Raw genomic sequence first — 15,585 nt, forward strand, 5'->3', positions numbered from 1 at the left:
ATAAAAATACATAATTTCGGAGTAACAAGGAAAACGTAAAATACTAGGGAGAGAGGTTCAGTTCTGACATGGCAAACAGGGAATACTACTTATTCTCGAATAGCTAAGTGACATGGTGAAAACGTGAAAGAAGGATTAGAGCAGAAAGAGAGAGGCTAGAAGACCTGGATAGTCCATGAGTGAGTTGATGAGGGTGGGGATTTAGAGGAATGGTCCTAAGAATGAGATTTAATGTGAATGAAGACTGGGGAGGAGGAGCCAACCAGACAGGGAACGACTGGAAGATTGAGAAAAAAAGGAAGGAGGAGGAGAGGAGGAAAGAAGGGAAGATGGAAGAACAAAGATTACACTGATTACATTTATAAAACTGGTGCAGGCATGATAACAGGCAAGAGAAACCTGTATCTATTCGTGGAGGTTAGTTTTAGGCTCATTAAATTTAAGATGAAAGATAAAGATCAAAGATAAAAATCAGGCCAGCATTTGAATACAGTGATACTCAAACAGTAGCCCTTAGAGCCCTGCATCAGAATCCCCTGTGTGCCTATTAAAATGCAGATTTCAGGGCTCCCCTCCAGACCTACTGAACCACAATCCCAGGAATCTGGATTAAATGAATTTAGAGGAAGGAGGTACTGAGGGCACTGGAGTGTCCCCCATTGAACCAGAGATAAGATATGTATACTCTGTAGACCAAACTCCAAGTGGATGAGCTTACCCAAAGTTATTGAAGAGGAAAGCAGGATCCAAGCACTAAAGCATAGGGAGAAGGGGGTGGGGGGGAGGTCTCAACAGTTATGGGTCACAAAGAGTAGCCAAAGAAGGATACAGAAAGAAAGGAATTTGTGAGCTTAGCAGGAACCAGAATTATACATTATCACAAGGATGAGGGAGTTTGTGGAGAAAGTTCTATTGGGTGCTTGGTTTTTTTTCCTCTGTGGTCCTAAATACTTACATTGGGACTCCTATAGCTGACCAAGAATACAGCTTGAGCCTGCTGATAGCATCCTAGACAGTAAGAAAAACCAATAGGCTAATAGTAGGTACACAGTAGATACAAGTAGTAGGACTTTTAAGTCTTAACTTCCCCAAAGTAAGAAAAGATCTTATGTCTCTCATTTTCATCATGTATTTAACAATAACTTATGGGTTTAAAAAAATGATTAAGAAATGTTTACACAGGTGTCTAATATTTTAAGCTTTGTAAGAAAAAAGGTGATTGGCCCCAAGTGTGCTTTTCCTCCCAGTTACAGTATTTCCTTTCCAGGGTTTTTAAATTGTCCTAGTTTCCAAGGTAACAGCCAATGGATATTGGGTTGTATTCCTCCCAGTTTAAGAGTTGCAGGCGGGTGCCGTTCAGGATGAGTGAAGGCCTCTGATCCAAATACCCAAATGCTCTTCTTGAATTAATGAGCCAAAAATATTCAATCACTGCAAAGCTTAAAGTTGAAAAAGCTTCTCATGGCAACAACAGCAATTTACACACCTGCAGAGCTTTGCAATGCACAAGGCACTTTCCCAAGAATTTCTCATAAATTCTTCCATCAACCCTCAGAGGTGAGCAGAGCAGACACTATTATTTTCTCCCTTCACAAGAAGGTGTATGTCCAAGGGATGGAGCTGGGATTTGAACTCTGACCATCAGGCTCAGGGATCTTTTTAAAATACATGAAACACACAATTAATTTAAAAAGGCTTTTTTTCTCTTCAGAAGTAAATATAAGAGGAATACTTGCTTGATGTTTTATCTGCAGTTTACATTATCAAATATTTCAATCAGGGTAGGCTCAGTTTTCCTGGTGAATTTAAAGCCTAAATTTCCTAGGAAAACAAAACCCTTCAGCTGTGTGAAGGAACAGAGTCGGTGGGGGAAGTGAAACCACAGTGTGGCAAAGGAGATGTGAAATGTAAATGCTTTATACTGTTGGGGTCTTGGTATAAGAACCAAACTCCTACTCACCCTACAATCCAGGGATATATAGAGCCACTCCTGGAAGCAGTGAGGCTGGCCCAAAAGTCCATCTTATATGAGGGCCTGATGGCCTCCTGAAGGAGTGACTGGAGGCACATAATACAGGTCCAGGGTGTGGGGGGCAGAGTCTGGGTGTCTGTCATTCTGGAATCACCATTCTGTAATGATTCAGGACTAAAGATACAAAGAGCAAATTAAAACAAAGAATTATCTTACTAACATCTCTCTGAGACCCTAAGAACCCTAAGCAACACTGTTTTGTGGCACTAGTTGTGCTGAAGGGCAGTGTGAGAGCACACTGGAGCGTAGAAGTTATTTCTGAAATAGCCCTTGTGTGAGCAGAGGCCTTCTTACCATGGAGTAAATGGGATAGAGTCATGGGAATATTATCTGCTCATAGCTGTTGCAGCTTTTTTATACATTAATTCATTCAGAAAGTATTTATTGAGGTCAGACTTTGTGACAGGTAGTTGGGATACAGCAGAGAGCAAAACAAATGAAGTCCTATTCTTTGGAAGTTTTATTCTAGTGGGGGAAGATAGAAAAAAACAAACAAATAAATTGTGTGATGGACATAGATGCCACGGAAAAAACTGAAGCAGGATACAGGGGATGTGGCTTTCACAAAACACAAGTTGTATGTCCATTTTAAATGTTTCTATAAATCAACAAAAATCCACTAGATTAATTTTACTAGTTGTGATCACTGAGGAACATTTCATAATGATAACAGGATCAATTCCTCAAGAAGACATAGCAATCCTAAATGTGTATATAGCTAACAACAACATTTGCTTCAAAATATATGAAGCAAAACTGTTGGAACTGAAAGACCAAATAGAAAACTCCATAATTATAGCTAGAGACCTCAACAGTCCTCACTCAATAATTGATGGAAGAAGTACAAAAACTCAGTGAGGATATAAATGATTCCTTTTTTATAAAGCATTTTTAAAATTTATTTACTTTTGGTTGCATTGGGTCTTCATTACTGTATGCAGGCTTTCTCTAGTTGTGGTGAGTGGGGGCTATTCTTTGTTGTGGTGCACGGGCTTCTCATTGCGGAGGCTTCTCTTGTTGCATAGCATGGGCTCTAGACACATGGGCTCAGTAGTTGTGGCACACAGGCTTAGTTGCTCTTCGGCATGTGGGATCTTCCTGGACCGAGGCTCGAAACCGTGTCCCCTGCATTGGCAGGTGGATTCTTAACCACTGTGCCACCAGGGAAGTCCCAAGGATATACATGATTTGAACATTATCAACTAACTTGACCTATTAACATTTATAGAACACTCCAGCCAACAGCTGCACATTCTTTTTCTGCCCACATGGAACATTCACTAGGCATAGAACCTGGGCTGTAGAACAAGTCTCAATAAATTTAAAATAATTGAAACCATACCTCAAGGGAGTTAAATTAAAAAATAATACAAAAATATCTAGAAAATCCCCCAAATATTTGGAAACTAAAAGTAAGCATCTAAATGATCCATGTGACAAAGAAAGAAAGATAAAAAGTAAAGTAAATATTTTTTAACTAAATGAAAATATAAACACAGCACATTAAAATGTGTGGGGTAAACATACTCTTGGATTGGAAGAATTAATATTGCTATAATGGCCATACTACCCAAAGCAACCTACAGATTTAATGTGATCCCTATCAAATTACACATGACATTTTTCATAGAACTAGAACAAATAATCTTAAAATTTATATGGAACCATAAAAAACCCAGAATTGCCAAAGCAATCCTTGAGGGAAAAGAACAAAGCAGGAGGCAAAACCCTCCCAGACTTTAGACAATACTAGAAAGCTACAGTAATCAAAACAGTGTGGTTTTGGGCTTCCCTGGTGGCGCAGTGGTTGAGAGTCCGCCTGCCGATGCAGGGGACACAGGTTCGTGCCCCGGTCCGGGAAGATCCCACGTGCCGCGGAGCAGCTGGGCCCGTGAGCCATGGCCGCTGAGCCTGCACGTCCGGAGCCTGTGCTCCGCAACGGGAGAGGCAACAGTGGTGAGAGGTCCGCATACCGCAAAAATAAATAAATAAATTAAAAAAAAAAAAAAACAGTGTGGTTTCAATGGAACAGAATAGAGAGCCCAGAAATAAATCCACACACCCATGGTCAATTAATCTTCAACAAAGGAGGCAAGAATATACAATGGGGAAAAGACAGTCTCTTCAGCAAGTGGTATTGGAAAAGTTGGACAGCCACATGTAAATCAATGAAGTTAGGAGACTCAAATCATACAAATAAATGAACTCAAAATGGTTTAAAGATTTAAATATGACATGACACCATATGTCTTATAGATATATATAGTGCCTATAAGACACTGGATGTGTCTTATAGACACAAAACTATAATTCAAAAAGATAAATGCTCCTAGAAGAAAACATAGGCAAAACATTCTCTGATATAAATTGTAGCAATGTTTTCTCAGGTCAGTCTCCCAAAGCAACAGAAATAAAAGCGAAAAAAAACAACTGGGACCTAATCAAACTTACAAGCTCTTGCACAGCAAAGGAAACCATAAACAAAATGAAAAGACAACCTACAGAATGGAAGAAAATATCTGCAAACAATGCAACTGATAGGGCTTAATTTCCAAAATATACAAACGGCTCATGGCTCAAACAACTCAGTAACAAAAAAACAAACAACCCAATCAAAAAATGGGCAGAAGACCTAAATAGACACTGTTCCAAAGAAGACATACAGATGGCCAAGAGGTACATGAAAAGATGTTAATCATCACTAATTATTAGAGAAATGCAAATTAAAACTACAGTGAGATATCACCTCACACCAATCAGAAGGGCCATTATCAAAAAGTCTACAAATAATAAATGGTGGAGAGGGTGTGGAGAAAAGGGAACCCTCTTACACTGTTAGTGGAATGTAAATTGATGCAGCCATTATGGAAAACAGTATGGAGGTTCCTCAAAAAGCTAAAAATAGAGTTGCCATATGATCCAGCAATCCCACTCCTGGGCATATACCCAGAAAAAACTATAATTCAAAAAGATAAATTCACCACTATGTTCACAGAAACACTATTTACAATAGCCAAGACACAGAAACAACCTAAATGTCCATCGACAGAAGACTGGATAAAGATGTGGTGTATATATACAATGGGTTATTAGCCATAAAAAAGACTGAAATAATGCCATTTTCAGCAACATGGATAGACCTAGAGTTTATCATACTAAGCGAAGTAAGTCAGAAAGAGAAAGACAAATAGCATATGATATCACTTATATGTAGAATCTAAAATATAACACAAATGAACAAATCTATGAATCAGAAACAGACCCACAGACAAAGAGAAGACTTATGGTTGCTAAGGGGGAGGGGGGAGGGGGGTGGGGAAGGGAAGGATTGGGAGTTTGGGATTAGCAGATGCAAACTAGTATATATAGGAAGGATAAACAATAACTTGTATGGATTACAATAACTTGTATGGATTATCCAAACACTTGTATAGTGTATGGATATATACACTACTGTATAACACAGGGAACTATATACAATATCCTGTGATAAACCATAATGGAAAAGAATATGAAAAAGAATATATATGTGTATAACTGAGTCACTTTGCTGTAAGGCAGAAATTAACACAACATCGTAAATCAACTATACTTAAATAAAATTTTTTTAATTAAAAAAAAATGTGTGGGGTATAGCTACAGCAGCTAAAATTGCCTAGAAGCAAATTTAAATGCTTACATTAGAAAAGAAGGTCTAAAATTAATAATCTAAATTTCCACTATAAGAAACAAGAGAAAGAAGAGTATATTAAAGCTACAGTAAATATAAGGAAGGAAATAAAGAGTAGAAATTAACATAGAAATGAACAAGCAATAGAATAAAAAAATGAAACCAAAACTGGTGGGAGTTTTTGGCAAAATACAACAAAATTAATAAAATTCTAGCCAGACGAATCAAGAAAATAAGAGAGAAAACACAAGTTACCAACATCAGGAACAAAAAAGGAGACCTCATTACAAATACTAGAGAGATTAAAAGAAAAACAAGGTAATATTATGAAAAACTTCATGCTGCTGCTTTAGGACAAAACTAGTCTTTTCCTGAAAACACAGAAGCATGAACACAGTCATAATTCTCTGAAACTATTGCTTCTCAGTGTAGTCTCAACCATTTATAATAATTATAACTTTTAACCAAAATAACTTCTATTTTGCATAGAAGATTGGGGGCGTGGATAATGTGAACTGTCACATCCCAGCATTTTATCAGACTAGCAGAGCTCATGAATTCACATAACACAACTTTCTACAGTCACTAATATTCCATATACAACTTCTCAAAATGGTAGAACTGAACGTGTTCATTAACATGAACCAAAGATATAGTTTTTCTGTAGTATATAAAAATAAGAAGCTAAGGTATATAAAATTTAAATTATGCTTAATAATTAATACTTTAGTGTTCGATCTTACTTGCAAATGATCTAGGTATCCAATGATTTTCCATTAATTAATGCAATCTAATGCCAATCCAAGATTTAACTTACCTAGATCTTGGAAATTTATCTTTCCAAGATAAATTTTAATAATTACTAATTAAACAAAGTACATCAGAGTAAGGATTTAATTTGGTCAAACACAAATTTATATTTTTCATAAGCAAAGCATTAAATGGAAGTAATGCTAGCTTACTTGACCTGTAAACATGTATAAGTTTAGAAAAAACATACCAAAGTATAAAAAAAATGTATACTTGCATTATATGTAATACTGATAAATCAGAGAAGACATAGCTATTTTTATTAATCTATCCCTTCTTTTTTTGCAGTTTGCACAAGAGACTTTAACTGGTTTAGTGGGCAGAAGACTGGAAAATCTGTTTAGGAAGCAAGGCTACTGGTGATAAAGACTCTACCACTGGCTGATTCTGATTACAGGGAAATGATGCTGACTGGGAGATCCAAGAATCAGGATTATGATGAGTTGCAGAATCTACATTTTGAAATAGTCTCCTGCCACATTCATTCTACCAGGATTAAAAGGTCCTACTGCAGTCTTGGTCTTCTTGAAAAACTGGAAGTGGAGAAATCCACATCATGGGTTCTAGTTTTAGTTTCAGGAGGTCTCCATTCAATAAAATTGGAGGAATTTTTCTCTCGCCCTTGATTTGTTTCCATGTCCTCTTCATCACCAATGACAATTGTCTCACACTTCCCTTCTGAGAAGCCAATTCTTCTGAGGAAAGAAGAATTGTGGAATCAGTTCATTGTAGCTCCTAATTTTTTGATGATATAAATGTTATGGTTCTTTGATCAGCTACCACTAGTGCAGAAGGCTGGGAGGCTGTACAGGTTCGATGAAAACATCATCATCGTTATCTTACACTGATGAGTTCTGAAATTTATTAGACCTAGAAAGTAAATGATGAGGTGGACCACTAAATGAATTTCCTACATTCATGAGACTAGACACAGATATTTAATGAATGAATATGTGAATGGTCCTCATTGAGTCAGCCCATCTGGGAAACTGCTCATTTCCCTCCCTAATAAATCAGTGGCCTCTGTTTTTCCAGGACATCCCCTTAGAACACTCCACACAGGCAACCACAGGTTCCAGATACTTGGCTGCTCTTATGGAAAGTTCCCTCCTCTATTCTGGACCTATACTCACAGTTATTTTTAACCCACTGACTGGGTTAAAAATAAACCCAAGCAATGATAACAGCTTCCTGCCTTAGCCCTCCTAGAAAGGGTATCACAGTTTAAAAAGGATGTTTTAGAATCTGAGTAAAAATGCAGTGCTCTAGTGACTAGAAGAACATTCAGCCATCAAGGCTAGGAAGAGTTCATCTGAGTTAGGCCTTTTGGATCATCTCATACACCCTCTACTCATCATGCCCTTCCACACCTCTGAGCTTTTATGGTGTGACTTCCCTTGGCTTCTCATCAACCCTGCCCATCTGTTGAAATGTCACCTCAAAATTATCTTCTCTAGCTCTCCTGGTTAGCAACTCTCACCTATTTCCATAGCAAGAGTTTACGACTGTGCTATGACCTATCATAATGATATATGTTGTCCTCTCCTCTCCCACATGCATTAAGCCCAACAAGATGGGCAGGAATTTCTGAATTCAAGAATCGACTGGGGGAATAAGGAGGCAGGAGAGAATCAGAGAGGTGGTGGCAGAAGGACCCAGATGGCACTGCTGGCTTTGAAGATGGAAGGGGCCACAGGCCACAAAATGCAGGTGGCCTCTAGAAGCTGAAAAGGTGAAGAAACAGATTCTTCCCTAGAACTTCCAGAAAAGAAGTCAGCCCTGCCAACAGATGTAGCTCAGTGAGATCCATGTCAGAATTCTGATGACCTCCAGAATTGCAGAATAATAAATTTGTTGCTTTAAACCAAAAGGAAAAAAAAAAAAGAATGCACGGTTTTTCTCTCCAGTTTATGTTGCTTATCTTGATTCTGACAAATCCTGTTTTTTCAGCAGTTACTGACAACATCCCCATGAAAGCATGAGGGCTTTTCAGAAGAAGAATTATGGTCTGAGCCAGTGCTAAAAGCTGTGATTTCAGGTAGCTAGGGTCTCAGAACCACTCACCAGTCTTTTCACCCACAGTGCTCCTCTTTTCCCAAGTGCCCTATTGGATCTCTTATTTAAATCAAACTTTCCCAAATTTTTGAGTACCACCTTTGGTATTTTTGCCATATCAAAGTAGCACCTGAGGTAATAGTAACTGAATCCCTTTCTTCAAATTAACTTAATTTTTAAACAGTACTTTTGCTTTATAAGTAATATCCATAAAATATTAGGTCTGATGTGCTAATTGTTTTTTTCCAATACACATTTAAAAACAAAACTATTAAAATGAAAAAAAAAACCTTTGCATTAAGATAAACTCATAACTATTAAACTCTTAAAAACAACTCTGCCTATGTACCCACAAAAATCACCTCCAAGTACATCAGTGACTTAGCTCCTCCACTTTGTGAAATACTTTCCTAAGCCTTTGCTACCCTCCCCAGGCCTTCTACCCAAACCTAGCCCTTCATCCTCAGCAGGCTCCCTCACCTTCTAAATTCTTAAAAAGAGAATCCATCAGACTTGAAATCCATCAAACATCTCCCTGTATCTTCCCACTCCATACACACCCCTGAAAACACACCTGCATCTGCTCTCATCCTTGTTTCTTCCTGCTCTGCTCTCAGAAGAGGAGCCTGACCTTCTTTCTTTTAAAGAAATGTCTGAAGCCCATCCTGATGCACTGCCTCAAGGATCTTACCATTAAAAAAGTCTAGTTTGAAAAAAAAAAAAAAAAAGTCTAGTTTGCCAAGGATTTACCTAAATTATGTGAACTTGAATTCTTTAAATGATTCTGAGCTGATTTCTTTTAAAATAGTTTTTAAATCCGGCACATTTTAAATCTCAGAAATTCCACTTCCTTATTTTCTGAGAAGTACAGGAATATTATATTTAAATAAGCACTTATTTATCTCATAAGTCAATCAGAACAGGACTTCTTTAATTTAGGACATTTTAGAATCTAATAATACCATCTGGATTCAGGAAAGTGTTACACATCCATACAATGAGACATAAAGACCTTTCTGAATTACAGACATATAGACATACAGACAGAGTTTATAGTTTCAATTTTAAAATTTCAGTCATGAGTCAAGAGTAAACACAGAAGCACAAAAAATTTACTGGTTCATATATCAAAGAGCTGTTCTCCTCCTTGGTGGAATACAGCATTCTTAACTTATTTGAGCCCAAATAAATGAATAAGCAAACAAACAAGACTAACAAACTAGTTTCTCTGTTGTCTCTCACCCAACAAAGAAAAGATCCCTACAAATCATTAATTCATTCACATGTTCTGATCAGAACATAACACCAAATTCCTAATCATTGCTACCAAGAGTGGGCAATGACATTGCTGTAAGCACAACAAAGCCAAACCACAACATTAATAGAGAACAATATTAAAACCAGAAAAACAGAGAGCAAAGCGAAGTTGTTGTCATTTTGAGAGCCAAAAAAAAGATGTGTCTGGGCATTAAGCAACCCATGAGCTGCATTTCTCTGGTCAGAACTATACCTAGTTTTGTTAGGTGAATCCATTGGGCAACTCAGTAGAAGACCTCCAAACTGTTAAAGACATTTGGAAAAAAAAAAAAGGTAAAAATCATGCCTCTCATACAGATATAAAATGAACACGTGTTAAAGATTGTATTGAATGTATTAATCAATGAAGAAACAAGGTAAACATTGTAACCAGCTCAAAGGAGAAATAAAAAACCACAAACTTATGCAGAGTTAAGGAATGTTGAAATGAACCTGCAAATGGAAGCAAAACAAGCTTCTTCCACAGTGGTAGAGAGAAGTCAACTAAACCTCTACTGTTCAGGACAGATTTTGCATGTCTATAAACAAGAATTTTTTTGTGTTGCTAGCAGTTATCTACAATTTACAGAGTTTTAAGATAGTTTCCATAGATTTGGAATCAGATAACCCTAATCAGATAACCCTGGGGGATTGTCTAGATTCTAGATAATACAGTTGTCCACCTGGGCACAAATTTTTCCCATACAAGAGACACCTCTCCCATGAAAACAGAAGAAGCAGGGATGTATGTGAATATAAAGTAATAAGGACAAGAAATTAAGGAAGCTCATCTCTGATAAGTCTCCTGTGCATGCATTCACCTCTTTCCCCTTCACTCCCGCCGTTAAACAAAACATGAGATTATCTGCTACTACAAATTAAAGGAGCTGGTTGCTGTGAAAGGGCTCCATGCACAAAAATATCTCACACCAGCCTTACCACAGTGACTTTCTCATTTCAGTAAAAGTAGCCTTTAAGACACAGATAGGTCATCTGGGAGATATACTGTATCATCCTTTGCCTTGGCACTGGCCAATCCTTTGGGAATCTATCTCTAGGCAAGTTTGGGAAACACTGCTCCATCACCTTTTAGTTTATGGGGTTAGCCAGAAGAGCCCTGAAAAGATGAAACCCAGGACTAGTAAGTTCTGAAAGGTCCTTGGAGTTCTTTCTAGGTGGGGTATTTAGGAGGTGTCCTGGGGAGTCAATGGGTACAACATGACGGAAGGGGGAATGGCCATAAAAGGGAAGCAATAGCAAAGGAAGGGGGCTAGTGGGGAACTCCAATGATCTTCTTCATTAGAAAGACTCAGAGAAATGGAGAACAATTAAATCAGAACCTTTAGGGGAGGGCTCTGGCACTGATATTTTAAAAGCTCTCATGGTGATTACAAACTGCAGCCCATGATGATAACCTCTGTTCCCCAGCTGAAGTTCACCAATTTCACACCTGGTAAAGCTGGTTACTGATACTGTGGTTCTAAGTGACTCATCTGTTCCCTGTTCAAGAGGATGTGAGCATTTTGGTTGAGCTTCCTCTTCTTTTTAATTAGAGCAAAATTCCTAAAGAGGAAATGATTTGTGGGTTTTGCCTGTTTCAACTGAGTCACATCACTGAATATTCCCTTTCTGTGAATAAAAAGAATAAGGTAGATTTTCCGCTTATCAGTGTGTGCTATCCTGTTGTTACAGTAAAATGGGCAGGACTCAGAAATGTGGCTGTAAAATGACAGGCTTGAAGTCTTTATTCTTTTCTAAGCTATTGCAAACAGTATGACCTAGTAATACTACAAGTGGTACAGTAGAAAGAGAAATGAATTTGGCCTCAGAAAATGGTAGGACCAGTGCCAGTACTGCCTAAGGAAATCACTACACACTTACCTCAGCCTCAGTTTCCTTCTCTGAAAAATGAGATTTTCCATCTCTTTGGATCTATAGTGCCACTGATTTTAAGATGCACCATAGTTTTACATATCACTAAGAAAACACAGATGATTGTTTTATTCCACTGCTAATGTAAATAGTTAGAATTATTATGACAGCATTTATCGGTAACAGAGTCCAAATGTTCCAGAATATAAAAATAAAGCGCTTTTTTTCTTGTTAAAAAATCGGATAAGTTGAGAAAAATCCTTTAAATCAACCTTTTCTAAAGTCTGTTTATTAAAAAAAATGCCTATTGAGACTCATGTGAGATCTTAAGATATGAAAGATTATCTAACTAAAAAGCCACCTTCCTCAGAATGTTCTTATATGACTTCCAAAAGATGTGTTTAAAGATCACTATCTCCCCATAAAAAAGCAATTGGAGACTTACACATACTTAACCGGTGATAAGAACAAGAATTGTTTTCGTCAAAATCTAAATATGGGATCTTAAATATTTTGTAGTTTGGCAGAAGCCAATAGGGTTTCAATGCTGCAAATGTGTAGTGTGAAAACATGAGGGTGATTACAAAGGCATAAGGTGAACGGGGTAAATATGCTCAGTTAGTGAGGTATTCGATGTAGCTGGGAGGAGGGACAGGATAGAGAAAGAAGAAACAGGAGAAGAGTAGGAGAACACAAGAGTTTGCGGGGGGGTGGGGGGAGACAACTGTGTAACTGAAAGGAGAGAACAGAGTAAGGAAATCTACGATGTTAATTTGAACACCTCCAGAAACTGTCCTCCTGGGTGAGGCCTTCAATAAATGTATAGCCTGACAGAAAACATTCAGAAAATATCCAGAAAAGAAACAGCCTGCCTTCAAATAGTGATGTGGGTGAGTGGGGCTATTTTTCTTATCCAATTGATTCTACACAAGAAAAGTGTAGCTAAAGAAAAGCAGACTGTGTGAGGGAGGTGGTGTCTGGACACCCGTTGCTGGCTCAATGAGAGCCTCTTAGCAGTGAGGAGACAGAAACTGGGCTCCAATCCAGCCTAAGCAAGAAAGGCAATTTGTAAGCTCATGTAACCAAACCACGGAAAGGACTGAACGATCAATGACACTCTTCCTTCATTTCTTTTTTTTTTCTTCCTTCATTTCTTTTCCTGGTCTTTTTCTCTCAATTTCTTCCTTGGTGTACAGAAGTTGGACACCAAGGGCCTTGGGTTTACATCCTTATAGCTCATGAGCCAAGGGTTAAAAACAAACCAACAAACAGACCGCCAGACCCTCTACCTGGTCAACGTTCATCAGTGTATTATAAAATCATTAAGTGAAAAATGTATGGGAAACTTGATAATGGAGGGATCAGGCTACTGACCTCACCTGAACCCACTGGCGCAGCCGGACATTACCTGCCTTATGTTGAGATGCAATAGGAAGGATACGCCCTACCAATGGGCCTCTAAAGCTTAAGAAATAAATTAAACCAGGACCTAATTATGGCTGTAGATCTAACTACAAACTTTCAAGAAACATGGAGGATAGAGAAACAAGTTAAACGACATCATCAGTAATACATGAGCCAAATGAAAGAAATGTGACGTTTCATGGTGCAAGTATCCGGTTTCCCCAACAAATCAAGAGCGTGAAGAGAAATGGCGGTGGGGGGAGGGCGGGAGTGGAGAGGGGGCTTTAGGAGATTGATAGAGACCTAAGAGGCATAGCAACCAAACACCATGTGGGAGGACTGAACCTCGTTTGGATCCTTACGACAAACCACCAATAAAAGGCATCTTTAAAACAATCAAGGAAATTGGAACGTAGAGTGAATATTAGGTGACATTAAGGAATTACCTTAACTCTTCGAGGTGTGATAATGGCTGGGTGATTACTTTTTAATTTTTTCCAAGTACTCATCAAAGGAAGTTTTAAGTGGGAAACGACATGCTCTGAAGGGCGGCACCACCCGGGCGGCTCACTCCGCACCACGGCCGCCTCACGCACCGCGCGGGTCCCGCTCGCCGGGTCCTCGAGGGCGCCGCACGCAGGGCAGTCCGCCGCGCTCGCAACTCCCGGCATGCTCCGCGGGCCGAGAGCCCCAGCAGGAGGACCCAACGCCCGGGATCTGGGACCCACGACGGGGCCACTTACCCAAGGTGCCCCGGGCGCTCATTTGCATGTCTCTCCGACAGATGAACCCGACAGATAGTCGCAGTCTAGCGACTACAGAACCAAATGTGCGAGCCTCATGAATGGGGCTCGACATCAAATTTCCTAAACGTTCGGCTATCGCCGGGAACTTTCAGTTCAGTCACCGTAAGTGTAAGAGCTGCGAGGCACTGTGCTTTATATAGGCTGTGGTGGGTATAGCGTATCGTGCTCGCTTCGGCAGCACATATACTAAAATTGGAACGATACAGAGAAGATTAGCATGGCCCCTGCGCAAGGATGACACGCAAATTCGTGAAGCGTTCCATATTTTGAGCCCGTCCCGACCGTTTTGCTGATTAACACAAAAAAGAGTGGGGTTTTGAGAGGCATCTCTGGAAGCCCGCTCTGATGCCTCCTGCATGGCTCTCCCACCGGATACTCAGTCTTCCCAGCGTCGATTCTAGCTCAATGGCCTGCCGGCATGCCCGTGGCCAACCTCTCTCATTTGTATTATTAAATTACCTAGATAATCTTGCTGTCTGCAGTCGAATGCTTGTTACTAAAAGCTAAAACCTGCTTTTGATTTGGGCAATTAACTTTTCTCTTAAATTTCCCATCACAGAATCCACCCGATTTACGTAAAGCGGCATTTTGAGTGCTCCTTAGAAGTCAGATAAAAATGACTTCTTAGGAAAGCAGATCGGAATGGGCTTACTACTTCTAGCCAGTTTTCAACTGGTGCTGGAGCTCTAGGATCCACAGGCACCGGCCAACATTGATCTCATCCGGTATAACCATTCCTTGGTAACAGTCCCTGCTTTTGTGCAGCTCAGTCTGAGAGCGTACGAGCTCCGGTCTAAAACGACCAAAGAATGTCACAAAGTAGGCCCAAGATTTCTGCACTGCTGTTGCTTACTTCCTTTAGCAAGGATTCATTAACTTCGCAATAATTCAGTGATTTAATAATTTAGAAATGATTTGGTAAGGACTTACCGAGCAATTCATGTGTCAGTCTTTAGTGAATAAGAGCTAAACCCACCTGGGCCTCTGGAGTTTGTGCTGTTAAGGGAGACAGACCATAAATAAGGCGATTTCAGAACTTTCAAGTTGTATGAAGAAAATGCAAGTTGACATTTTCTCATTTCCAAGATACGTAGAAACGACATATTTGCATATAAATTCCCAGGTGTACAACTCGGCTTCATTCACATTTCATACATTGCCTTACACGAATATTTTTATAGTGAAAAATCATTATATGATTTTCACAATAGTAAAAATCACTTAATTTCAGCATTAAGTGACAGACGTTGTGCTTCTGGCCCATAGCTTTTCCTTTGGAGATGATGAACAAAGGGTGTCCAGATGGCGGTGGAAGGGCACAAAATATGGAACGCTTCACGAATTTGCGTGTCATCCTTGCGCAGGGGCCATGCTAATCTTCTCTGTATCGTTCCAATTTTAGTATATGTGCTGCCGAAGCGAGCACGAAACATTATATCCCCACAGCCTATATAAGGCATGGGAGTTTCTTACTTCTTTCACTCACGGTGACTGAATTGCGCGGCTTCCCAGCGACCGCCGAACGTTTAGGGAAATATGATGTCGCGCACTCACTGAGTAGGCTTGCACATTTGGTGCTATGACTGCTAAACCGCGAGGCCTGTTGGGTTCACCTTTCGGAGTGACATGCAAATGAGCAC

General features: G+C 39.3%; 2 non-coding genes and 1 pseudogene across 2 annotated transcripts; 1 reads left to right on the forward strand and 2 right to left on the reverse strand.

Moving 5' to 3' along the window:
- Positions 1-6,730: 6,730 nt before the first annotated feature.
- Positions 6,731-13,810, reverse strand: LOC131752821 (zinc finger MYM-type protein 2 pseudogene; annotated as a pseudogene).
- A 297-nt stretch (positions 13,811-14,107) lies between these two features.
- Positions 14,108-14,214, forward strand: LOC131754065 (U6 spliceosomal RNA). The gene has a single exon (XR_009335114.1). It is a non-coding gene; the product is annotated as a U6 spliceosomal RNA (small nuclear RNA).
- A 1,050-nt stretch (positions 14,215-15,264) lies between these two features.
- On the reverse strand, positions 15,265-15,371 carry LOC131754053 (U6 spliceosomal RNA). Its single transcript, XR_009335103.1, has one exon. It is a non-coding gene; the product is annotated as a U6 spliceosomal RNA (small nuclear RNA).
- Between the last annotated feature and the right edge of the window lie 214 nt (positions 15,372-15,585).

Source organism: Kogia breviceps, chromosome 3, assembly GCF_026419965.1.
Source record: "Kogia breviceps isolate mKogBre1 chromosome 3, mKogBre1 haplotype 1, whole genome shotgun sequence".
NCBI lineage: Eukaryota > Metazoa > Chordata > Mammalia > Artiodactyla > Physeteridae > Kogia > Kogia breviceps.